A 26,534-nucleotide genomic window follows, 5' to 3' on the forward strand; every position below is an offset into this window, starting at 1 on the left:
TTGCTTAGAAGGTTCTAGAGATATGACTGGCTTTAACAGGGGAGATTTCGCACTTCTTCATAAAGTTTCAAGGTTATTTTCAGAAAGGTTACTGACTTTCAGCGGAAAACGTTCCTGGCTTTTCCAAGATATGTTACTGGAAGAAATTGGGCACATCAGCTGCCTATTATTTTCCAGGAACGTTTCTGAATCGTTTTTACAGTGTACGCCTACACTGTAAAAAAATTCCGAAACGTTCCTGAGTGTTTCCGTGTAACGTTTCGGCATTTTAATGGTTTTATACACTTCCTGGAAATATCAAGTATCATTGTCAAAAAGTTTCCTGAATTGCTGCAAGTTGTCCAAATGCAGACTTCTCTATGTTGTAAAAATATTTCCAGTTTGAAGATTAACAAAGAGTATTTATAAGGTGTATCGGCTTCCATTCGATTTCGGCTCGTCCATACTGATTCAACTCCCAAAATAAGCAAATAAGTATGGACTACGTAGCTTTGCAAGAATTGCAATTCTGGCTTAACTTTGGCCGTTTTTGCAATAATGCTTTTGCAACTGGTTTGGTTAATCAAGAAGGTGCCAAGCTGTTATATCATCACTAGCTGAAATTACTCTGAAGTTCCGGAGATAGCACTGGTATTAATGAGAAGATTTCTGTATTTTTCAGGAAGGTTACTGAATTTTATCGGAAAACGTTTCTGGTTTTTGCGAGATATGTTACTGGGAGAAATTGGGCACATCAGCTGCCTATTATTTTCCAGGAACGTTTCTGAATCGTTTTTACAGTGTATACTGCGTCTCGCAGCGTTGACGGCACGCGCCGATAAAGAAAGTGGTTTACTTTTATAATATTCCTAATACTGAGCAATTGTTTTATCATGAATGTCCTGGTCTATGATGTTTAATTATTAAGTATGTATTACTCAAGCTAGTATATCACTCATCTTTTTGTTGTCGCATCACTTTTAAAAATAAAAATTGAAAATAAAATATTGAAATAAAAATAGTTTAAAAAAACTGAAACCCGACTATGGCAAGTATCCTCTGTCACTTCCCCATGAGTAACATTATAATTCAGTTTAAATGCCGTAGTCTTGCAATGTCAAGTACTCCAATGTTTAAAAAAAATGTAGTTGACAACGCATGACTACGGCATTTAAATTGAATTATAATGTTATCAATGAGGAATTGACTGAGGATTTCAATAGCACTAAATAGGAATATCTAACATGTCAAAATGACTTTTTCTACTCAATACGATGATGATATCAAACAGCTTCGACCTTGTTTCATACCTTTTAGTGCTTTTTGACGCAGTCGGACTTCAGTTTTCAAAAATTTCTTTAATATTTCAATCCGTATATTTTCAAACACAGAAATGTTTACATTTGTTAATGTTAAATGCATTGCTAAAATTATTAGAAGCGTTGTTCAAATGAAGAGATACCAAACGATACTGTGGTTCTAAATGACGACTTTATTCAAAGTACACTGTAAAAACAATTCAGAAACGTTCCTGGAAAATAATAAGCAGCTGATGTGCCCAATCTATGCCAGTAACATACCTCACAAAACCCAGGAACGTTTTCCGCTAAAATTCAGTAACTTTCCTGAAAAACCCAGAAATCTTCCCGTTTAAAGTCAGTCGTGCCACTGGAACTTCAGAGTCATTTTAGGTAGGGATAATATAAGCTTGGAACCTTCCTGATTTATGAAGATAGTTCTTAAAACAGTATTGCAAGCATGGTCAAAGCTAAGCCAGAATTTTCATATAAGTATCAAGCCTCCTACCTGATTGCAATTCTTGCAAAGCTACGTAGTCCATACTTATTCGCTACCTTTGAGAGTTTAGTCAGCATGGACGAACCATAATGGAACTGAAGCCGGTGCACCTTATAAATAATCTCAGTGGTTCTTTAAACTGGGAGCTAAAAATATTTTTTACAACAGAGAAAAGTCTGCAATCGGACAACTTGTAGCAATTCAAGAAACTTTTTGACAATGATACTTGATACTTCCAGGAAGTGGATAAAAAGCATTGAAATCCCGCAACGTAACTCGGAAATAGTCAAAGTCAGTAACGTCTCGGAATTTTTTTACAGTGTTATGCACCATAAGCCTAAGTACCACGATCCCACTGATTAACTGACCGAAGGATTTCTTGTTCCCAGAATTTTTGTGGCTATGACGAGATTCAGTCCATCACTGTTTTTGAGTTCGTCGTCCGAGTAGAAACGCTTCCCTTTTAAATGTTTTTTTTAAAGGATGAAGCACATGGAAATCGCAGGGCGACTTGTCTGGGTTGTAGGGCGAATGGTTAAGCTGCTTGAACTTGGCTAGTGCTGGACAGTATTCACCTGACGTCACTGCGGGTTAAGATCGTCACTGCAGTGCATTGTGGGAACTGTAGCAGACGAAAATCCGGTACTACAGCGTATAATAGCACTTGCTTTTGTGCGGCCTATAAACTCTTCTTTCTATTTAAAAATGAGAGGTTTTTAAGTTTTTAACTAAGAAACGTTGTAAAAGAATGATGAACGATTTATTTGATACGAAATACTCTCTTTATTATCGTATTTTCATGGGTTTAAGCCTCTTTGGTTCTTCATCAAAAACATGGTGAAAACTCGAATTCTCTCTTTACGTTTTCCTTTTCTCGGCATTTTTCATACAGTCATAAGTCTGTATAAGCCCTAAGCATGTTCATTATGCTCATGAAGTCCAGTAATCCTTAATAAAACAAGTTTTTTTAACACTACTGACACTTCGCAGTTGGTCAAAATACCCGCAGACGGAGAGCTGATGGACCGTTGCCAAACCGTGAATAAGGTCCATGGAGACATGCGGACGTGCGTCATCAAGCAGCAGAATGTCTCTCCGTGAGCAGCCATGGTCTTTTGTTCTTGATAAATCTGCCTAGGCTTTGGAGGGTCTCACAGTTTACATCGGAGTTTGTTCTTGATGAACCTGTGTAGACTTTGAAGTGTCTCACAGTACATATCGGAGTTAGTGACTCTCCTGTGCTCAAGGAATTCAACAAGGGACCAGCTTGATCATCTGCCCTACAATGCGGACCATTTTCCCTGAGATTTCCATGTGTTTGATCCTTTGTAAACACATTTGAAAGGGAAGCGCTTCAAGTCGGACGACGAACTCAAGAACACCGTGAAGGACTGAGTCTCGTCCCACGGCCACAGAAATTCTGAGAACAAAAAATCTTTCGGTTAGTTAATCCGTGGAATCGTGGAGGTCCTGCATATGGTGCATACTTTGAATAAAGTCTTCATTTAGATCCACAGTATTGTTTGGTACAGTCATAGAAAAAAAAAGAAACACTTTTAATTATTCGGCCATTATACTTGCTAGAAAGGAAAGAAAGGTGTCATCCGACTTGGTTTAAAGTCTTCTTTAAAACTACGTAGGTAAAATTTTGATAAGGGACATATATACAAAGCAAAATGAGCACCAACTCTTGATTTTCCAATGGGAACCCCTATTTTTTGCTGCATAATTATGGTTAAACAGCAAAATACAGCCAGGGTACGAAATTTCACTGCATTCCGTGCAGTAGAAAAGGAGTTATTAACGAAAAATGTTTTAGGGACCGTCACCACATTGAAAACGCTTGTTTCAAGGTCACGGCTTATCAAGTAACGGAATGTAAACAAAAAAAGATCGAAATTATCCAGCTCAATTCATGATTTTTTTTTCCGTAATTCGATACTTTTTGGTCGATAATGTTGCATCAAAAAGCGATTTACGGTCGAATTTTTTTTTCCAAAAAAAAAGTTAAATTATTTACTGATTTTTGTCTATCTGGATTAAACTAACAAAGATGGATGGGGTTTGGTTGGTCCATCGTATAGATCGTTCTTTAATAAATGGAGCAATGACAAATTAAAAGTAATGAAACTTTTTGCCTTTTCTAATATGAACCTATTGGATTGCTTATATAATCATTCAGCAGATTAGCCTCATAGAAATGTAAATATCCAACCTAGAATCATGATGTTTGATAAATGTATTGCACCTATATTACAGGTTTATTTTGGAATGAATAGAAAGTCTTTTGATGTAAAATGGAATTGCTCGTTTTTAAATTCGCAGAACATCGGCAGAAGTCTGGGCCATCGCACACAACAGTATAAAAAATGTACCGCACAACGTGGGAAGACGCAGCATTAAATAGATTGGAGACTCGAGCGATGCAAGGTCCATTTATTCCGTGAAAATTTGCTCTAAATACATAAAATTAACGAAGTATCAATCTAAAAAATGAAACGGAAACAGGAAAATATCAATACCCGTTAATGAGCAAACCGTTCCTACTCGAACTCTTTTGGGGAAAAATTTGGTTATTTGAATTAACACAGTAGACAAACACAGTAATTGTTCTAGTGGCTTTTTTGTAATAAAAAAAAGAGAATTTGTTTCAAATCAAAATTTGATGCGGAAGATCATAATGTGTAGTATTATTAAAAAAGCATAAAACAGTCGGCGGTTTTAGTTAAATATGTAATGGTTTTAAAAGCAATTTAGGAAACTAATTTCCCAATGCTGTTTCTAGCAACGAGATTCGAGAAGGTCTAACCCGTAATTTAAAAAGACAAAAGTTATTTTAGCTTAAACCAAGGTGAACCGAAATCAGAGCTCTTGCCATTTCTCCCGATTTTGCACTTGCAAACAAAGCTTAGGATTATTTGATTTTGATTCGCGCTGTATTTACTTGTAAACGGCCATTTTCTACAGTATCAGGCTGGCTCACCTACAGCAATACTACACACAGCATACCCGATAGGCGGGTAAATCTATCCAAGGGCTACTATTTCGCCCTTGCTGTGGATTTCGCAGACTGGGATCGGAACTAACCGTGAGGGAGGCAGAAGTATCCTCATTAAAGCTGAGAGTGCGAATAAACTGGTAGGTAAAGCAAATTTATCTGCTGTATGTTTACGGCATCTCACTGGTGGGGTAAATTTTCTTCATCCACCAGTTTTTAGACACTCTCAGCTTCAATAACATGACATCTGCTTCATCATTCGGTCAAACCTTGATTCAGCGCTGTTGTGTTTATTATTAGCACCCACTCCAGCCATCGAATGGGATAACCTAGCTGCAGTTTTATCGCAGTAAAGACGCGGGCCACGTTCAGCCCGCGAAGCTGGTCCAGGTGGCTCGTTGTTTGCTTAGAGAATCAGTTCCAGTGTCACAAAGTTGGAGCCGAATATTCAGATACTGGCTTCTGAAAAACATACATTTAATAAGATAGGCATCGAGTAGTTAATAACAATAATTTATTATAACTTTCTTTGTCGATATTTTTCCATGTTATTCAGAAAAGAAGAAAATAATTTGAAATTTTATTTTTGTCTTGCGGGAATGAGTTAAATGTGAAATGCACGGACAATGACCGAGAAAGTAAATAGAAAAATAGTATTTCAATTATAAGTAAGAATAGACAAAAACTCAACTTAATCTAACGCCCAAATTAATGTTTTGTTAAATCTTTGACGAAGTAAAAAAAAAAAAAAAAGTTCACAATTAGCCACAACTACTACTTTCAAGCAGAATACAGCTCAAAGCACGCGGCCTAGTACTGCGACTGACATTTCCTCTCCTAGATCTTAACACATTGAAAATTATTCAAACACTTTACAAAAAAAAAATAATAATAATAATTCCTAAAAACCAGTAAACTTATCTAAGAGCAAATATTACCTATTGATCCATCTGGATATTGTTAAAGGCGAAACTTCACACTATTACAACATGACTAGCAAGGCAATGAGGTTCTATTGTATGCTTCTGTGAAAAAGTTGTGCATGTTATTTTTTTTTTCTGAGTTATTGTTTTACAAAAGGCAATGGCTAAACGCAGAAAGGAAAAAAAAACCCCTGAAGTATTTTAAGTGTAGCTTTTAATTTTAAAAGTTCTATAAAATATTCTTTCATTAGACAATGAAGTAGTGTTTCGCATTATTTACACATTGACGTTTGAACGATATCCACAGAAAAAAAAAAAAAAAAAACTGACGGTTGCAATATTGTGTTGTTCTTCTGCAGAGACAGCGAATAAATTTATGCATTTAAAAAAGTCATAGACGTAACTCTAATGTAGAAAAACCACGTTATAATTGATGTGCTTATTTTGTTGAACAATTTTTTTCTTTTTTTACGAAGAAACCAACTTTCATAATTTATGTTTTAAAAAAGTATACGGTCCCCTAAAGTGGGAAAAAATGAATCTTTAAGCATAGCGCAAAAACTGCTGAATATTTTGAGCCTAAATTTTGGATTCTCACATAAAAGCTCTTCTAGATTGTTTTTCTGTTAAACTTTAATATGGTTTCAGATCATATTTTTTTCAAAAAATATTAAAATAATTCATAAAAAAAAACTAAGATTACATTTTAGGTGTTGTAAATGATGTTTTTACTATTGGGTCGATTCATATTTTGATGTAAAAAAACTATTTGCCGTGCCTAATCTAGTTTTTGTGTTATGAGTAAAAATAACAAAATAGTACGTTTTAACATTACGAGAGGAATTTTTCAAAACTCGATTCTGAAGTAACGGCTGGATCGAATGAAACAAAACTTTGTATACAAAGTTAAAAAAGGATTCTGATCACAAATATGTGGCAAGAAAAGGGGGTTCTTATTGAAAAATTTGAAGTTGATGCTCGTTTCAATATGAAGACGACCCCTTAACAACAATTTTTTAACATACTTATGTCGCACTTTTTTTTCCTGAAACAATAACTCCTTACACGTGTCTCTAATGTCAATAGTCTTTGAATACGATTGAGTGTTTCGTTTTTTTTTCTATGACTGTACCTTTTCATTTGAACCCCCCTTATTGATCTCAATATTGGATGCTCTTTTTCCGTTACCTATGATATAAATTACAAATAATGTAGCTAAATCTCCTGAACCTGAAATACTAATAATAATAACGATAACAATTATTGATAACATTAATAACACTAATGGTATGTTTTTCATTATAAAAACTCTTTTTAAATTTTGATATAAGTAGTTCTCTTATGAGAATTGAACCGTTTATTTCAAAGTCAGTCAAGCGACAAGCTCTAAAAGTTAGAAGAAGCATTTTTACTCTTATTTAAAAAAAAAATCGATAAGTATTACAATGTTTTAAACTGAAATTTATACATATTTAGATATATTTCTTTCAATAAAAAGTGTTGCAATTGCAATTAGAAAATTTAATGTGACGATATGAATGTTTTCATAATATTAAAAATTTTATCGCTCGACTGGTTTTGAAATAAACGGTTCAGTCAAAATGTTGTTATATCTTATTTTACAGCAGTTTATATTTATTTAACAACCAGTCAATTTTTGATCTATTATTGATCTATATTTGAAAATTTTACTAGGTCATTAATTTTCGTACTGTTTCATTTCACGAGCCGTTTTTGTCCTGGAAGTTCTTCTTGAGTTACTCTTGGAAGATTAAAGTTTAAGCGTAGTTCAAAGTGTTACATTTTCCTTGCTTTGCGTCTAAACGTGTTAGTTTCGCCGATTTTATTACGTATATACGAAAAGCATTTGTGGAAACTATATTGTGCTTAGTTACGAAGGGGTGTGCTTCTTAGGCTAGTGTAAGTTTCTAAAGTTATTTCAAATAAATTTCTAAAGCTTTGATTACAAAGGGTTGTGCACCTTAGGTATGGGTAGCTTTAAAGAGCAAGTTCCTGTTAAAATTTAAGGCATCTGCACATTTTCAAAGTAGTAGTTTACAAAAAAAAAAAAGGGAAGAAAGATATTTAGCTTATTTTGTTGCCTCTAAAATTGTGGTGCCCAGGTCCATGAACTTGCAGGGCCGCGCATTAATCAAGCCCTGTTCAAGAGTTATTTCAAATTAAGTCCTTGAGCTCTGATTTATAGAGGGTTGTGCTCCTCAGGTCTGTTTGGTTTTCAAGAGCTTTTCCAAATTAAGTCCTTGAAATCTGATTCCAAAAGGCCCTGCAGGTCTGTGTAGCTTTCATGTGTTATTTCTAATCAGTTCATTGATTACAAGAGGTTGCGTTACTCAAGTGTGTGTGTCTTCGAAGAATGGTTTCAAATCACTTCCATAGCATCTTTGACACATGAGCAGAGTCCGAGAAATTACAAGGTGCAAAACATGACAAATTATTCTTTAGAGATTATCACTTTGAAGGCAAATTTGGTATGCCATAACTGTCCCACTAAACATTTCGCAAAAAACTAAGGCTGCAGGTTTGGAGTTAGAGTCGGGCTTATTTTTAATAATGAAGTAGGAGTCGGAGTCGGGAGTCGAAAACATTAAATTTCTACGAGTCGGAGTCGGAGTTGGTCATTTTCCCTTCGAGTTTGTAACTCTGCTAGGGCTACGGAGGCAGAGTCGGAGTCGGACTGTTTTGGGTGAAAAGGAGTAGGAGTCGGAGCTAATCATTTTCCCTTCAACTCTACAAACATGCTAAGAACAACGCAAAATGACATAAAAATATTTAAAAGTTTATGAAATATGAGCCTTAAAATCAGTTAATTTCTCATTGCGCATGCTCGAAAGATAGCAGTTTATAACTTTCAAAATTTCTTAGCAAAATAGATTCGGCATCTTAAAATTCTATTTGAATATCTTAAAACTTGAGAAAGATATTAGCAATCAAATGATCTGTGTTTTAATGATTTTCGGAAAAGAAGTGAATCATAAGGGATTGTTCCCAAATAATCTGTTTTTGTCACGTATCACATTGAAGAATTAAAGGCAACTGTTGCAAAATTTGCGAACGATCCCTCACGTAGCCTATTCGAGAATAAGTGAAGCCCGGCTCATACGGTCATCGATACCTTTTTAATTTTTTATGATATTCAACTGGAATGTTTTTTAAGTTCCAAATCTATTTGGTTACGAAAGGTTGAAAGTTATCAACTGCTATCTGTGAAATTAATTGCTTCAAATGTTCATATTTCATCAAATTTTCATCAAATATACTTTTGTTTTAATGTTTAGTGAAAATATTACTTTTCTGCTCTCAAGTTTTCTGAAAGTTTGAGAAAGTTTGACGGATCTGCTTGTAATGAGTCAAAAACATGAGATCAAAATTGATATTTTTGAACGAAATGCTTACATCTTCGTGAATATAAGTAAACGTTCACGAAAATCTATAAACTTTTGTAGATAGTATGTAAACTAACTTCTGAAATTTACCGCTTATTCCCAACTATTTATAATGACAGATTATCAAACACCTTTTTTGGTTTCTTCAATTTGTTTTTGGCCCCCTAAATGCATGAGTGGTTTAAGTTTTATTGAAAAATGCCAATTGAAGCGCACCTTTTATGTAAAAAAAGCTACACAGCACTTGGTTCCTTATTTCAAGAATTTTGTAAAAATGTGAGTTTTTGAATGCGCAACATTTTGATAACACAGAAAATTTTCTGATTGCAAGAACTCAATCATTGTCAATTTATAGCTGATAAGGTGTAGAACTAAAAGATCAAATGGCTATTTTCATAGTACTTTTATTATTTCCAACCTATTTAACCTTCTAGAAAAGACGAAAACGAAAGTTTGCTTCCAGCCAGAAAACAAAAGAAAAAAAAAAGCACAGTAAAAATGTCTGAAAAATAAATAATTTTTATGGCTTTTACCGAGATCAAACACTGTATAACGCTATTTTTTACTTTATGTGAAGAGTTATGTAAATTACGAGCAGTTAAGACAACTTTAATTCAAATACTGACTGAATTTATTTATAAGGTCACGTGACGGCAAAATGCAGGTGTGCTGAAGAGATGTTTTTTTATTTATTTCATTGATAACAGGAGTAGCTTCTTAAGTAGTGCAACAAGAAAAAAGCTAAGGCATATATTTCGAATTTAATATCTCCGATCTATAAATATATCATTCCGGACACAGAATAAAGCAGCTGTTTTCAATTTTTTTAGTAAGATTATCATTACTAGATGCACAGAATACACAATTAAGTTTCCTTGAGGTTGGAAGTGGTTTTTGTACTTAATTTTCATCGTCGTTTGAAGCGGATATGAAGTATACCAAGGTCACGGTTGCAGTTTAATATTCATAAGCATACGTACGGCGTATATTTTAGTGGCGAATCAATAACCCACTAACAGAGTTAGTGTTCGTTATGACACTAAGTGCTCCTACCTCTTAGGGGTAATCTTATCAGTGAAACGATGCAGCCCATAAAATTAACGTTATTTCATAGTTATATTTTTAAAATAAGGTTTCAAAAGTTCTTTTAAAGAAGAAATTTTAACAGTAATTGTCCCTTAAATTTAGTTTCGAGGGGAGAGAGAGGCTCATGAAATTGGGAGATTGTGACTAGGGGGTGGGAGGATATAACAAGAAAGGTGATCTCGCACATATTTTTTGAAAAATATGTTTGTGATAAAAAGCGTGGCACATGAAAAAGGGGAGGAGAGGAGTTAAAGTGAAGTGTGACACTCACTGACAAAGGGGGAGGAGGTTTAATTTGTAGAAAAAAGTGTGACATCATTTATATGGACACCCTCGTATACAATTACTTTCATGACTTACTCGCCCGATTGGCAATGCCGTTCGCATTGAAAGCGCGGACATTTCGCTTATCTGATTGGCGCTGTTTTCAATTATCCCAGCGCCAAGCAGACAGCGGTAACGCCAATTGTCACGTTGCTTTGTTTACGCCCACTATCAGCTCTCGCTAAATGAACTATAGACGTGTTCATTTACAAGGTTTCTGCCAAGGCTGGGAAGTCGGAGGAAAAATAACCGACTCTCCGGCTCCGGGATTTTTAGAGCCTTCAACTCCAACTCCTTTACCCCAAAATCAGCCCGACTCCGACTCCTTTAAACCCAAATTCAGTCCGACTCCGATTCCGCAGCCCTGGCTGCTGCACTACTTTTCATTTCAAGTCCCCCCCCCCAAAAAAAAACTTAAAGCAGAACCATAAGTACGCTCCTATATTTTTAAAACCAATAGATAAGATATACTGACCAGTAAATAAACATCTCCTATTTAATGAGTAGCTTGTAATTGAAAAAGAAAGTGGCAAATGTTTTTTTCCCCCTTAGATGAATTCGTAGTAGTCCTTGTAGATGACCTTGTAGTCCTTGTAGATATTTCTAACTAGAAAAACGACTACAAAACCCAGTGCTTTTCCACTGAATAGGGGTGTTCAATTACTGGGTTATTGCACTGCTTTTTCATTTCAACTCCCAAAAAACCTATCCACTGTAAAAGAATTCCGAAACGTCACTGATTATTTCCGTGGAACGTTACGAAATTTCTCTGGTTTTCGTTAATTTACTGTAAAAAATCAAGTATCTTTGTCAAATGTTTCCTAAATTACTACAAGTTGCACGAAAGCAGACGAAGTTGTAAAAAATATTTTCACCCACCTTTTCAAAGATTAACTGAGTATATTTATTAAGTCTATCGGCTTCAATACGACTACGGCTATCCTAGATTGACATTATTCTCAATGTGAGCGGTATAAGTCTTCGGAATCTTTATCTTTTCAGAAATTGCAGGAAAGTGAGACGTTTGGTACTCTCTTGCAAACCTGTCGCAGCTTTTGCCAATGTCGTAACAAATGCTTTTGGAGTTTTTATGCAAAATCAGAACGCCGTCAAGCTGTTTTTTATGCGTACCAGATTCCTGGATAACTTCAGGAAGGTTACTAAATTTTTGCTGAAAACGTCCCCGCTTTTTGTAAGGTATGTAATTGGCACAAATTGGGCGCATTAGCAGTTCATTATTTTCCAGGAACGTTTCTGAATTAGAGTTTTACAGTGTGACATTAAACCGGAAAAAATCTTCGTTGTAGTAAAAATAATTACATACATTAATTAAAGGAGTCCGGGACACATTTTGAAAAATTATTAATTAAATACTTTAGAGTTTTGAAATTTTTTGCACTAATTCACCATCCATTTAATAAGCAAAATCATAACAGAAATATTAATTTTTTTTATTTAAATTTAATTTTTTTTAAAAATAGGGTTGCTTTAAATTGCTATAACTCAACTCAAAATATTCCAGGTCAATTTTCAAATTTTTTTCCAAAAATTATGCACAAATATCTAAGCTTTAGTTTTTATTCGGCGATTTTAAAAATATTAATTCAATAAAAAAATTAAGTTATTTGAAGAAAAATTTTGAAAAATTCGAAGATACTTTAAAAAAAAATATATTTTCGGCAGTAAACGCTTTTATAAAATTCGCCGAATAATAATTAAAGTAAACTGTTTGAAAAAATATGCTCCAAATTTCATTATTTTATCTTTATCGGTTCCTGACTTATAAGAGTTTGAATGCAAGAAATTGGGAGAAATTGTATCATGAAGAAAAACGGGTTCAAAGTTTTTAAGTTAAATGCAATATTAGTTAAATGCATGCCACAAAAAATTGTATCTTTCGTTCTAATTAAGATAGAAACAAGATTTAAACGTTCTTTTAAGTAGTAAAAAACGGAGTAGTTTTTAAAATGAGAAATTTTTTTTCCAAAATTTGACGATTTTTGTGTCTTGGACCCCCTTAAATTCTTTTTACTGTCATGTGCCAAATGTTACATTTTGTAACAACGTTTTGATGTTTTTTAAAACGAAATTGCGCTTAATTGTTCATTCACTGGTCGGTGTATCCTGTATTCGTTAAAATATTTTTACTATCGCGTAGTAAATGCTAATTTTTATCAGTATTATGAACTTCTGAAAACAAATTTACACAAAATTTGTCATCTACTAGTCGGACCACACTATATTCTGTAGTTTATGTTACTCTTATACATTTCTGGTTATTTTTCTGCATTCTACATTTTTTCTTTACTTCCTCTCGATCGATTTCGTAATTGTGCAGGAAGGAATTCCATAGTGATTTTTTAAATATCAAATTTTTGCTCGTTAATACTGATGAATTTACCAAAATATGAATCGTCTTTTATCTACTTGCATAATACTGAAGATTACTACTACATTTTACAAAATACGCATCGTTCTGAATATACTGCAAAGTAATCGTTTGTATGCATTTGCAAATCAGTGCTGGACGGCAACCGACTCAAACCGGTGCGCGAGTACCGGTTCTTAAAATTTTCTACGTTTTTGGGCGCGTCGGCATTCAAAGATGTTCAAGTTTTCAAAGCATTGAAATCGTATGTAATTAAACTAAAAAAAAGGTCACTACTAGTTAATATCGCACTAGTAGTTGACACTTAAAAAGAAAAATTGAATTAATTAGAGAAACGCAGGCGCCAAAAGATCAGCTAAGAATACACTGAAAGGCAAGCATTGCAAGTTCAATCACCATTTTCTAATTTTTTCTCAATTTTATAACTTCTCTTGCTAGTTTATACTTTCTTATAAGTGTCAACTAACATTTTTGTGTCAATTACTACTACAGTGTCAGCTAATAGTTTCATCGTAAATGAAAATTTTAAATATCGATATTAAATTTTATGGGAAGAAATATTTCTGTATTTTGTATCAAATTTTTCTTTATAAAGCAGCATAATATTAAGTTACCTACCAGTAAGTCTCCCTGAGTTTATTCTGAGGATTCCAGAGACATAACTGGCTTTAGCAGGGGAGATTTCTGAATTCTGCAGAAATATTTCAGGATAATATCAAGAAAATTACTGAATTCTAGCGGAAATCACACTTGTTTTTTTCAAGATGTGTTACAGGCACTAACTGGGCACATTAGCAACCAAGTATTTTCTAGGAACGTTCCTGAATTGTTTTTACAGTGTATTTATTCCTTTAAATTTTAGAAATGGAAGATTTTGGGATTGCGTAGAGTCCAATAATTTAAAAAATGACCTTGACCTCAATAGTTAAGGATCGAGTTAAGGCAAGTTGTCGATTTCTTCTTAGAGAATACCGTTTATGTTACTGGTTTTCGTTAAAAAAGTACATTTATTAAACCAATGCATTTAAAATGCCTTGAGAGTTTGAATATTTATGAGTGCATATTTCCTTTCGTAAATGAAATTTGAAACTTGTACAAGAATAAAAGGAAAAAGACAAACATCTGAGTTAAATAAATTACGGAAACAAGCTCATGAAAATGTGATAAGTCAAGAAAGAAATTCAATACCGCAATAAATGTACCGGAATAATTAACCAAGGCCTGGATTAATTGATGAATTTGAAGGTGCGATTCTTCAGGCACTGAAATACTTTGTATGATTCACCAAGAAGAAATACTCTAGTAGAAGCATTGACAATGCACGATGAAAAATCGATGATGCACAAATGCGACGACAAATTCAAAATAAATAAATGAAACATACAAAACAATCTCGACACGGTTCTGAGATGGCTTGCCAATAAGATGGGAAAATATATGTGAACTAGAAACAATTGATGAGAAGAGATACAATCCATTTACGGAAGAATTTTACAACGCTATTGTATTCTTTGTTTAGAAGTCATTGCTTAAAAGGTAATTTTGCTTATAAGATAGGAGTGTAACCTATAGGTAGGCTGTTGTAACTAGCTAACATTGAAGTTCTTAGATCCTCCGCTGAAACTTTTTTTTGACAAGATTTTATTTTAACCAGCCTGAAATATGCAACAACTATGTTACTAATCTATCAATTAATTGCACATATATTTCTGTAGTCTTCAGCTAGCAAAACTAAAACTTATTAAAAATAGTATCAAACGAAAAACCTAAATTTTTAATATTTTCTGTTCACGACAGTTAATCCCAGTGACCTTACAGATACATAAGGTCATTTTGATTGTAATTGTGTACAGTCTTAACACGGAATACTCTTTAGCTTTAGAAACGGTTATAGATATTCTCTAAGGAGAGAGTATCTCAATTGGCCGCTGTATTTAGGTCGAAAATTTCGTCCCAAATCAGTTGCTATGTTTGAACACTTGGATACTAAATGTTGAAATTGATTATTTTTTGATTTTATTAAAACCTCTTCCAGAAATTTCATGGTACTACACTCTCAATCACCTTTACTTCCTAAGCCTTCCCTTCTTACCTCCTTAAACCAACACCAAATTAGTTTCAAACATCTAGGATTCGCTCACTCTTAGACCACGCCCCATTCTGTTAGGACTCTCCCACCAGTAATTTCATAGAACTTGGGTAATCCATTTGCACAATTGTGTTATTATTACGTATATATTTGCACTTTGTTCACAGAAGTTTAAAGTCAGACTTTTAAGTTTTACACATTTGTAAAGAAGGCACAGTAGGGCCCAACCTACGGCCCGCGGGCCACATCCGGTCCGCGAAGCTGATCCCCATTGTTTTGTTTATTATTACAAGTTGAAAAGCACAAATGATGACGATGTTACAAATTTGGAGCCAAATATTCAGAAATTGGTTTCTGAAAACCAGATGCATTTTGTAAAAGAAGCACAGTAATGATAATAACAATTATTGGTTTTTAATTTTCTTTCCTTTTCCATATTTTCCCATGTTATTTTAAAATTTTAAAAATATTTTGAAAATTTATAGGAGTTCTGATCCACGAGGGTCATTTAGATATGAAGTGTGGCCCTCGGATAGAAAAACATCAATGATGTATCACATACAAATTACGAACTTTCAAAGATAAAAAAAAATCATTTCAAAAATAATGATTTGTACATGTTTGCAGATGCGATCGCTTAGTCACACCCGATCAGATGATTTTTTTAAATTGTTTTTCAGAAAGTTGATGTTTATACTATGATATTTAATGGCATTTTCTATTTGAATATATAGAGATTAGTTGACTAAATTAACAAAATTCTGGGGATTATGGGAATAAACATTTTAGAAGATAAGAACTTTTTAGAAACATAAGAACATGAAATCGTTTCGTTTTCGTGTTCCTATGTTTAGTTAAAAACATTTTCAGTGACATCCGGAAAAAGGGGATCTTAAGCTAGTTTTTGAGGTACACCTTTAGTCGGACACGCTTTTAAGTAACATGTGAGAGTGGCCATCTTTCTTAGGTGTTGTTGGTGTAAATATGGGCGACCATTTAAGAAGTGCGCATAACTATACCACATTTTTTTTTAAACAACAAAAAAATATTTCTCAAGCGATAAAACTTGCATTTTTGGGATGGAAGGTTCCTCGAAGCCTCTCAGGAAGAGCTGTGCGTGAAGTGTGCGCCTCACATTCGGTACAATCTAAGTCTGCCATATGTGGGTACACTTAGATTGTGCGGGGCTGAAAGCACCAGTTATGTTTGCGATTTCTGTAAATATATTTTCCCCCATGTAATAAATAACCCCATGTAATCATAACTCGTTTGGTTTTATCCTGTTTTTAATGTGTTTTTGGTTAAACTATTATTTTTCTGAAGGATGCCCATATTTACACCCCGTTTTTTCTGGTGCTGTTTTTAAAGTTTTTTGTAAATCGCGGTTTTTTTAATGAAATCATTGATATTAATCATTGTTTCGCCTTCTCTTGCCTCAGTTGCTCATGAAAGACAAAAATCTAGATTTTTTTTGAATTAAAAGTGACTTTAAATAAAAAAACAAAAGAGGTAGCCCATATTAACACCATTTCCTCTAATATTTAAAAATCTTACATCCTTGCAAATAGATTGTGCAAACTGTTTTCTAACTAATGAATCATGAATTCATTGGAAAACAAATAGATATTCTGGTGTACGGTGGTAGAGTCCTTAAAAACTCAGGCGAGGCTTAAGAGTGCACGAGCTCTGAATTTTTTAAAAGAAATGCGGTATTGACAGAAAGAGGGAAGGATGGAATTCTCGGTAAGTAAATATTTCTACAAAAAATATTCAAACAAAAGTAACATCATTAATCAAACCCAAAAAATTCAAATGTAGCAACTTATTTGAGACGGAAGATGATAATGTCAGAATTAGACTTTATCATAGTTTATCTTATGTATTTGAGTATTTTACTCCCCGTATTTTCATCAAAAACCGGCTCACGGCTACCTTGTCTCAAAAACATTTATTTTAAAACACAATGTGTCTGTGATTTGACAAGAAAGGACATTTCCTTTTCGTCCTCTAATCCTTTTCAGCGACAAAAAAATGTCCCTCGTGAAAAATGTGCTGTGAGATAATAAATGAAATACGCCGAACAAGATGTTACGTCTTGTAATTCTTATGTATTACGGGATCAATGTCGGGGGCATTTATTCTAAAACATCAAGGACATGAAACATAACGTTTCTTGACAGTGTTTGAATAAATTAGGAGCTCAATTATTGAAAGTGTCTCTTTTTTTCATAAAAAGTGGTTTTTTGATTCTGTCATTCATTGTAATTGAAATGATCGTGGTTTTTGCGTTTAACGTGCTCAAAATTAGTAAGCAATCAATGATTGCTTATTGTTTTTAATCAATTGACGTTGATAATCTGAACGATCTTGATTTTTAGGAGTTCTGTTTGCTTTATAATTTTCTAATAAAAGTATAATATCAATGTTTTTTCAATCATGGAGATTAACGTAACTGTTTGACTCAATAAATTTATATACTTCACACCAAGATATACATTTCTTAAGAAAAATTAGTGTTTTTTTTTCTAGAACTGTAAACGTTAATAGTATCTGTTACTATGTTTCGATAACTAAGGCATCTGCGTAGCTCTAAATAATAATTTTAAGTTCTCTTTTATAACTGTTATGTTAACACAAGTATAATTTAGCAAATTTTATTTTTGAAGTTTTATTTCCATTAGAGAAAAACACGTTTTTATGAAAAAAAAATAGTGTTTTGAAAATAATTTTAAGCTGAAAATAAATTTTAACTATAAAGCAAGTAAAACATTTTATGGTTTTTGGTAATCAATGATTACCAATTAAAGAGTACCATTGAGCGTATAGCTATTGAATTGACTACTTAGTAGACGATTTGTAAGAATTTTCGATGGAAAAAGCATGCCCAAAAATTATTTAGTCACAAATGCCAAAACTAATTGGGTAAAATATCGTTAAAAATTCAAGAAAGCGTGAAGCTATAATTTTATCTTTAATGCGATGAAAATTTATTCAATATATAATATATTCAATATATATTATTGCCTATAGCCTCTGAACAAACGAAAGCTAACATATTTGAAAAAAAAAATTGCTCATAATTCTAAGAATTTTTTCACATGTTCTTATTCTAAAACTGCGTCAATACGTATTTCGAAACATTTTCATACCTTTTAATTTTTCAATGCAAATAATAATAATAATAAAAAAAACCAATATTAAAGATTTCTTTCTGAATTGAACATTTTCCCAAGAGAATATAATCTAAAGAATTTTAAGGTAAAAAAAGAAAAAGAATCTCTATGAGTTTCATTAACAATTGACGCTCTTGTTACGTTTAATGTGCAATGTTTTATTGTGACAAAGCTGTTCACCCAACAAAATTAACTCTTAAAAAAGAAAATATGGAGCATCCTTCATTTTCTCAAACATTTTTTCGCTCAAGGTTTCCTTTTTTTTTACTTTCTTAAGCAAGTTTCAAAAGCATCAACTAATTTCAGAAGCTTAATGAGACAATTAACCTAAATATTATACTAATTAGCTTGCCTTCTTGTAATTTCGCCATTAGAAACATGTTCTATCTGAAAATGGGTTTTGAATAGAGATATTGCTTGTGATAAAAAAGAATGGCTGGAAGAAAATTTAAATAATGCTATAAAATGATTTGACCCTTTATAAAAAATACCAATGTCAATATTTAAGGTCAGTATGTTAATTTACATAATCAAGCATTACAGGGTAACATGGGTGAGGTACCAATATGTTCTCATTCTTTCTAACGCCTAGTTCCAAAAGCGCCGACAACGTATTTTATGACTTTGTTTTGTTCTTCTTAATTAATGGGAAGCAATTTTCTCCACAACGGTTTTCGAAGAAATAAAAAAGAAAGATTGAAAGAAAGAGAAAAAAGAAGGAAAATATAAAAGAAAGCGATTTTTTTCAACTTATGTTTGGAAAAAAATGCTAAGAAAAAGCTCGTGCTTGATTTTGCGAAGATTAACATTGTTCCAAAGTTGCTCCGAATGTAATGAACACGAATTATTTTAAATTATTTTACTCGGATTTAAAAGAAACTTAAAAAGAAAGAAAGAAAACAAAATCTAACCTCCTATAATTGAGTTAACGAAAATATGCTTCGTTTAAAATATATTAAGCCTTGAAAAATATAATGTTCAAAAATATTTAGTTTGAATTTATAGAAGTGTTGAATTTATATTTGAAAAAAAAAAGAAAAGACGTTCGTATATTACCTTTGTTTTGATAAACAAAAATATGCATTCATTGGGAAAACAAAGAGTTGATTAGCAAAAGTGAATTTTTTGAAGTCTTTTTATTCTATGTCGAAGGGAAACGTTGAAATTATGAATCACTGTAAAATTTGTGTGTTTAATTTTCACGGTTCTCACTAGCTCGTCGTAATCGCGAAAGGTTAAATCTCGTGAAATATTTTTTATGGATATAATTCTCTTTCCACATAAAATTCGCGAAATTGTCAGCTCGTGAAATCACCGATATCTTTATTTTCGCGAAAATTACTACACGTGTAAATAAGTGCTTTTACATTATTCAACATCTGGGTTACTGAGTGCGTACATTGTTCGAAAAGTACGTTGAATATAGTAAAAAGAGATTCGTTTAACGAGTGTAAAGATGAATTAAAAAAAAAAAAGGAAGAACGATTAAGATTTCGTTTGGAGCAACAAAATATACATTGCAAGAAAACTATGGTGATGATGACGTTTTGATTCATTCTTTAGAATTTGAAGGAATGTGTAAAAATGTCGAAAAATAAAAAATTTCAAAAACGAGAATTAATTGCTAAAAAACATATTGAATAAAATAAATTAAAAAATGATAAATAAATAAAATCGTTTTAAATCGCCTAGAGAAAGTTGACATTAAAAGTTAAAATAGTTATAAACAATTCTCTTAATTTAGGAGCGGAGTCATAAAGTTACACGTATCAAATAAGGTTAGTTTCCAAGGTTTGTCAACCTCTTCACTGTAAAAACGATTCATAAACGTTCCTGAAAAATAATGGGCAGCTGATGTGCCCAATTTTTGCCATTATCATATCATGCAAACAACAAAAACGTTTTCCCGCTAAAATTCAGTAACCTTCCTGAAAAATTCAGAAATCTTCTGGTTTAAAACCAGTCATATTCTGGAAAATTAACTTAGGAAGGTATAACACGACAGATTGATGTCTTTTTTGCCCTGATTTATCAAGGAGTTTCCAAAAGCAGTGTTACATACATGAACAAAGCTGAACCTGAATTACACTTAAGAACTTTATTCGTCTTTTTGCAGAGTTACGTAGTCCAAGACTTATCCGCTCCCTTTGGGAGTTTAATTAGTATGGACAGACGACCAGAAGCCGATACACTTTATAAATACGCTCAGTTAATCTATAAACTGGGAGCTAAAAACATTTTTCACAACAGTGAGAAGTGTGCATTCGTACAACTTGTAGCAATTCAGGAAACATTTTGACGATGATACTTGATTTTTCCAAGAAGTGGATAAAAACCATTGAAATCCCGAAACGTAACACTAAAATACTTAGTAACGGTATTTTTTTTTTTACAGTGTATAAGACCGAGTTCTATACAGTCTGTTTGATAGGTTGGCAGGACCTTTAACTGTCAAAAGACTTTGAAGGTATGCTTGACAGCAAAATTGTTCTAAATGAATTCTTAAATGACAAAATTCCGATTGGCTAGTAGGATGAATATTACATATTCTACTAAGAGGTGAGTTGTTCTCAATTCTGGGATAACTTTCCACCTCTTGCAGTCTTTTTTTTTCCGGAAAACTTACTTTTATCATATGGCTCTATTTTTTTAATTTGGCAATTCCTTTCTGATAGGATATTTGTGAAGTATATGATTTAATTATATCGTTTTAAATGTTTAAATACGGTCATCATGAAGAATATTTCCCCAAATAGTTTTTATTTATTTTTTTTCTCTTTTCCAATTTCTTTCCTATCGAATGTCCTTTGTTCGTCATTTTTTTAACTCTTAACTTTAAGTGTAATGTAAATATGAACAATAACGTTTTGAGTTGAGAATTTTCTAAACGAAATGTTACTTAAGTAAATTCTGTAGCAGATGTTTTTCATTTCGATTTTAGTATGAATAAAAAACTTTAAAGGATGGCTCGAAGTGCATGTAAAATTACAACATTTAGAAATAGGATTAATATTGTCCATCTGCACTACTTGAATTCAAAAACTTATTTGCCATTAAGGAAATTTCAATTATGATTCGTTTAAACGAATTTTAAACATCCTATGACGGAAGTACAAGTACTTAGGTAGATCCATTTTTACTATAGTTTACAATTGCGCCTTGCTTCTTTTAGCCTTGTAGAAGTTTTTAAAAAAAAAGTGAAAGGAGGCTCAACTTACAGTAAGAACATAGCTAAAAAGCCGAAAACAGGTAAAATAATTCTTATTAACAATGAAGAGTTATATGAAAACTACAAGTGAGTCTTAAAACATTATGTTAAGTCGAATTTCTCGTAAAAGTAAAATGAAAGGGAAAAAAAACAGAAAGAAAGAAAATAAAATGCATCCTAAAATTGTCTTCAAAAAAAAAAAAAAAAAAAACTCAAGAGGGTATAAAATAATGAAGTAAATATTGAAATCAGGGTTTTGAGATGTGTAAATGTGCGTCTGACTGTCTCTCAGTCTAACCCCCTACGATATTTAAGGGAGTAGTGCGATTTTAACAAAACATTTTTTATTCGAAAGATGTTGGATAGCATCCCATTTTCATGATTCATTTCTTCATTTGAGGCAGTGAGAAGCAAAGGGACGTAAGCTGCAAAATTTAAAATTTGGAGATAACCAGTACAAAAGGTAGGTGAACCTCTCCTCTGTCCTGAGGAAAGAGATAGTACTAGTAGTCCTGGTAGGTGCTGCTGAACAGAATGTTGAAGAAAAAAAAATCAGTGAAAGCCTACCTGAGAAGTTATCTTTAAACGCGCTTTACTCAAAATTTGAAAACTTACATCCCTTTGCTTCTCACTGCCTAAGTTGACCTTGCTTGATTTCCAAAACAAAACAAAAAAATAAATAAATAAAAAAATAAAGAAGGCTATGCGAACAAATTTGAGTCCTTTACTTTTTGATCTAAGTGGTGGATTTGTTCGATATGAACTTTATTGGCTAGAACTTCTGACGTAAAACATGTAAAAAAAGAGCTTTATTGTTTCGCTATTTTTAGGGCAGTTTCTAAAACTGCTATAAAAAGTTTAACATTACCACAAGTCGCCAGGCTCAAAGGGACCACATCAAGACTGCCATTTGGGTACCCAAAGGTACTGTCCAAGGAGGCAAATTTTTTAATTGGAATCTTCTGGTACTGAAAAGCAACTGTTGAGACCCCAGACAGTTCAAAATTCGAAAATTCAATTTTTTTTTCACTCCACTCTAATATTTCTAAGCAAGCATTAAAACCAGGGCTGCCAATTTTTAAAAATCCGAAATCGTAGCAGCATTATGCAGGAGGGGGGGGGATGTGGCCACTGATGCAGATTTAAACTGATGAATTGTGAACAGTATAATGAACAAAAACAATGATACTTAACAAATTTCAAACATGATAGAGAAAATATTTTAATAGGTAATTTTAAAAAAAATTCTATTCATCACGGAATTTTTGGCAGTTCTTCCACATTTTTGCCGCAGATTCAATGACTGGATCAGCGTCGCGATTTAAAAACCGATCCATCTTTACACCATGCAACTTTCGAAGAGCGATGCTTGTTGCGCAGATATTGCCAGCATACGTGTAGAAGTTTGATTTTCTGAACTTACCGGTTCAGTTTTCATGCCGTTTTTTTTTCTTTGCGTTCTTGGGATTATAAATTAGAAAAACAGACAGTCGTAATTTTTGGACCCGCTTTCGTAACGTCGTAGTTTAAAGCTGTAACTCGTGGAAACTACGATTTTTTCGTAGCAGTTTGCAGCTGTGATTAAAACTACCAGTATTTATTATAACTTGAACTAATTGAATAACGAAAGTCGTGTTTCAACGCGTGGTGTATTCTGATTTTCTAGATGGCTCTAGTGTGCTCGCTCTGAAAAGTCAGAGTGGGCAATGTATCTTGAAATGTGAATTGGATGTTAACGTTTTCGTGAAGAGATTTAACAAAAGAAACAGGTATAGTGTGGCTCAGCATTAATGGCGCTCGGTAGAAGAGTCAAAAGCATTGATTTTGCGGCAGTTGAGATTTTTTCAATGTGCTCCTTATCCGAAAGCTTGGCGAGAATTTTCATGTGAAATTTATTCTTATTGTAAGAAAACAATGACGATTCACAAAAAAAGACTTGTTTCTCCAATGCTTGATTGAACAACCCATGCTTATATTGCTTTTTACCGATTTTGTTGATCAAATTGATTTGATGCAAGGCCGAATGCCAATAATCTTGAGCTGAATTGTAGAATAACACTGATAATTTACATTAAAAGTTTAAGAATTGAATATCAGATGCTATTGTACACTGTAAAAAAAAATTCCGAACATTCCTGGAAAATAATGGTAATAATTCTGGTAATGGTAGAAAAAATGAAAATAATTCAGTCAGTAACATATCTGGAAGACAGGAAACTTTCCTATTCAATCTCAGTTGCATTCCTGAAATTAACCTGAAAACTCTCTGAAGAACTCAGAATCCCCCCCCCCCCAGACGGGTCATTCACGCTTTTGGAATAAATCAGGAAAATTAACGCATGTTTATGACACTAGTAGCTTGGCCCCATTCTGATTTACCAGGAAGCTGCTAAATCATTTTAGCAAATGAGCCGCTTTATTGTAACAAAAGGCCGTTTTGGTAATTTTACGAGAGAGGCAAAAACTTCCTAACTTGTGGTTTAATTTATCTTAATGTGCACATTTGGCAAGCTGATAGTACTCTTTGATGTACATATTTTAATGCATAAAAACCAAATTTAAGGTTAATATTTATTTTAGAAAAATAAATTATTCATTCAGCAAACATTTCTTTATAAAAAATGCAGAAATGTCATTCAATTTTTATCGGAAAAATTAAAAAAAAAAAAAAAGTGTAATGAGTTATGTTATATTTAATATCCGAGATAAATATAGCGAATGCATAAGATAGTAGTTAAATACAAAGGTAAATTCACCATAATGTGAATTTTCCTTTGTATGAAAGTGTGAAACTACCTATGAAGCTATCGAAAAATTCACCAGAATGTGTAATTTACAGATCAAATTTCTTGTAAAATAAATGCATAGAAAAAAGATCGGTTCTGACGAATTTTCAAATACTTCAGAAGGAATAACCCCCATGAGACACCCAACTTACTCCAAATGTTAATGCTTTTGAACGTTGCGCATCTCTGGTTTCTCAGAAGAGTTAATGTCTAATATAATGTTCCCATTTCTTCCAAATAAAAGAATTGCTGTGAATTTGTCGAAAATTGAGAAAATATGGGGGGAAGGGGAGGCATCATTTCCAAAAAGAAAAGGACGTGATGGGGGAAAACGGTGGTCATGTTTGAATTCAGGGGGTCATTATATGTAAGAATCAGCAAGACTATGTCAGAAGCATTTTGAAGGTTTTTTTTTTTGCCGCACGGTAAGGTTTCAGATTTTTTTTTTTACAGTGTGTTCTTGAGAGCATCGGGAGCAAGTCCTGTGGCTCTTTCCATCGTGGAGTTACGGCATACTGCATCCCTCCAAAATTTGCACCGCAACTCTAGCATCTGCATCTCTCCCCCCCCAAAAAGGAGCTTTAGAACCAGAAACGTCACCGTTTCTCGCTCGGGGCAAGATGCTATTAACCTCAAGATGTTAACAGCACCTAAACATGAAAAAAAAAACTCAAAATTTAGCGGTACTAAAAACTATTTTTTATGATTCAAAAATCGAGGAAAGTTGCGGAGATTCTGCGCACATTGTTTGCTTTTTGGCTGAATAATGGGGGAAAAAGTTGCTTGTAAAATTGAAATTCATTCCTCCTTCATATTCCACGTGGATAAAAGTTTAAATCAATTTATTGAATGCAAATAATTTGCATTCAATCAGCGAGTGATTTTAATGCAAATCAGGGGTAATTTTTATCAAGGGTAAAAAACTCTGATAGAAATAATTACCGAGACGAAAATTTTAGTTTTCATTCCATGGTTCCCCCGTCCGCAACGGTGGTAGGTCTATACCTTCCACCCGGCGGCCAGGCGGGGAAAATTTCAATTTATTATTTTCCTTAAAAACGAAAATAAAGCGAAATAATTTTCTGCGGAGATCTAACATTAACGAAGGTTAGAGAACTGTTAACTTAGCTCTTTTAAATTTTAAGTGTTTTACAGTTCATAACTTTTTACTCGAAAGCTTATAATATCGTATTCTAAATGCAAATATATTTGCTATTACACAAACTGTTAACACCGTTTCATTATCTATTACATCAGCTGTAGCTAATATTTGTTTACAGATAGCCAACGTTTTAATCTCATGCCTCTCCCAGCTGTAAATAACAGTATATCTAGTAACGACAACAACAGCAAACATTTTTTTTTTGTTTTGTGTTTCAAATATGCTTGTAAAAAAACATCAATAATAACGATGATGATGCAAAAAGTTATCGATATTTTAAAATAATAATTTATAATTTTTTTTCGTTGGGAAGTGGATCAACAGATAATTTTTATTTTTATTGGTACACTGTAAAACGATTCAGAAAAGTTACTGAAAAATAATGGACTGCTAATGTGCCCAATTTCTGTCAATAACGTATGTTGCAAGATACAGGAATGTTTCCCACTAAAAATCACTAACCTTCCTGAAACCATTCTTAAATCTTTCAAAATAATACAGAAGCTTGGCACCTTCCCGATTTGCAAAACTAACTCAAAATGCATTATTGCAACTAGGGCCAACGCTAAGACAGAATTGCAAGTACCAAGCATCTCACCTACTTGCATTTCTTGCAGAGTTGCGGAATCTAGTGACTTATTCGGTCTTACTTGGAGCTTCGTCAATCTGGATGGCTGCGGAGTTTTGTGACTTATTCCCTCCCTTTGGGAGCTTAGACAACCTGTAAGGGTCGTAACCGTTCTCAGCCGATGCACTTAATAAATACGTTCAGTTATTGTAAGAATGAACGCTTTCACGACCAGTGTCAATGATATTGTGAGAATCCGGGCTGTTGTGCCGTGGTCTGAGTGTTGTTTTTCCAAACGCTTCGACCGCATCTGCGGTGGTCATCTTCAGTGTTTACGTGGTCGAGACTTCCAGGGAAGCGACTTCCTAGCAACTGGTGAGTTGCTAGGAAGTCACAAATTCAGTTGCTTGGAAGTCGCTTTCCTGAAAGCTTCGACCACGTAAACACTGAAGGTAACCGCCGCAGATGCGGTCGATGGGGACACAACACTCAGACCACGGGACAACAACCCGGAATCTCACAACATCACGTTCAGTTATTCTTTAAATTGGTAGCTAAAAATATTTTTCCCAACAGTGAGAAGCCTGCATTCCTGAAATTTGGAGCATTTCAGAAAGCTTTTTGACAACGATACTGAATTTTAACAGG

The 26,534-nt window shown here is 33.4% G+C and overlaps 1 protein-coding gene across 1 annotated transcript in view; it reads left to right on the forward strand.

Annotated features, from left to right (window-relative positions):
• The window catches only part of LOC129231475 (CRISP/Allergen/PR-1-like), a 153,845-nt gene that overhangs the window by 26,039 nt on the left and 101,272 nt on the right, over nt 1–26,534 (forward strand). The gene's annotated exons all lie outside the window — the stretch shown is intronic.

Source organism: Uloborus diversus, chromosome 10, assembly GCF_026930045.1.
Source record: "Uloborus diversus isolate 005 chromosome 10, Udiv.v.3.1, whole genome shotgun sequence".
NCBI lineage: Eukaryota > Metazoa > Arthropoda > Arachnida > Araneae > Uloboridae > Uloborus > Uloborus diversus.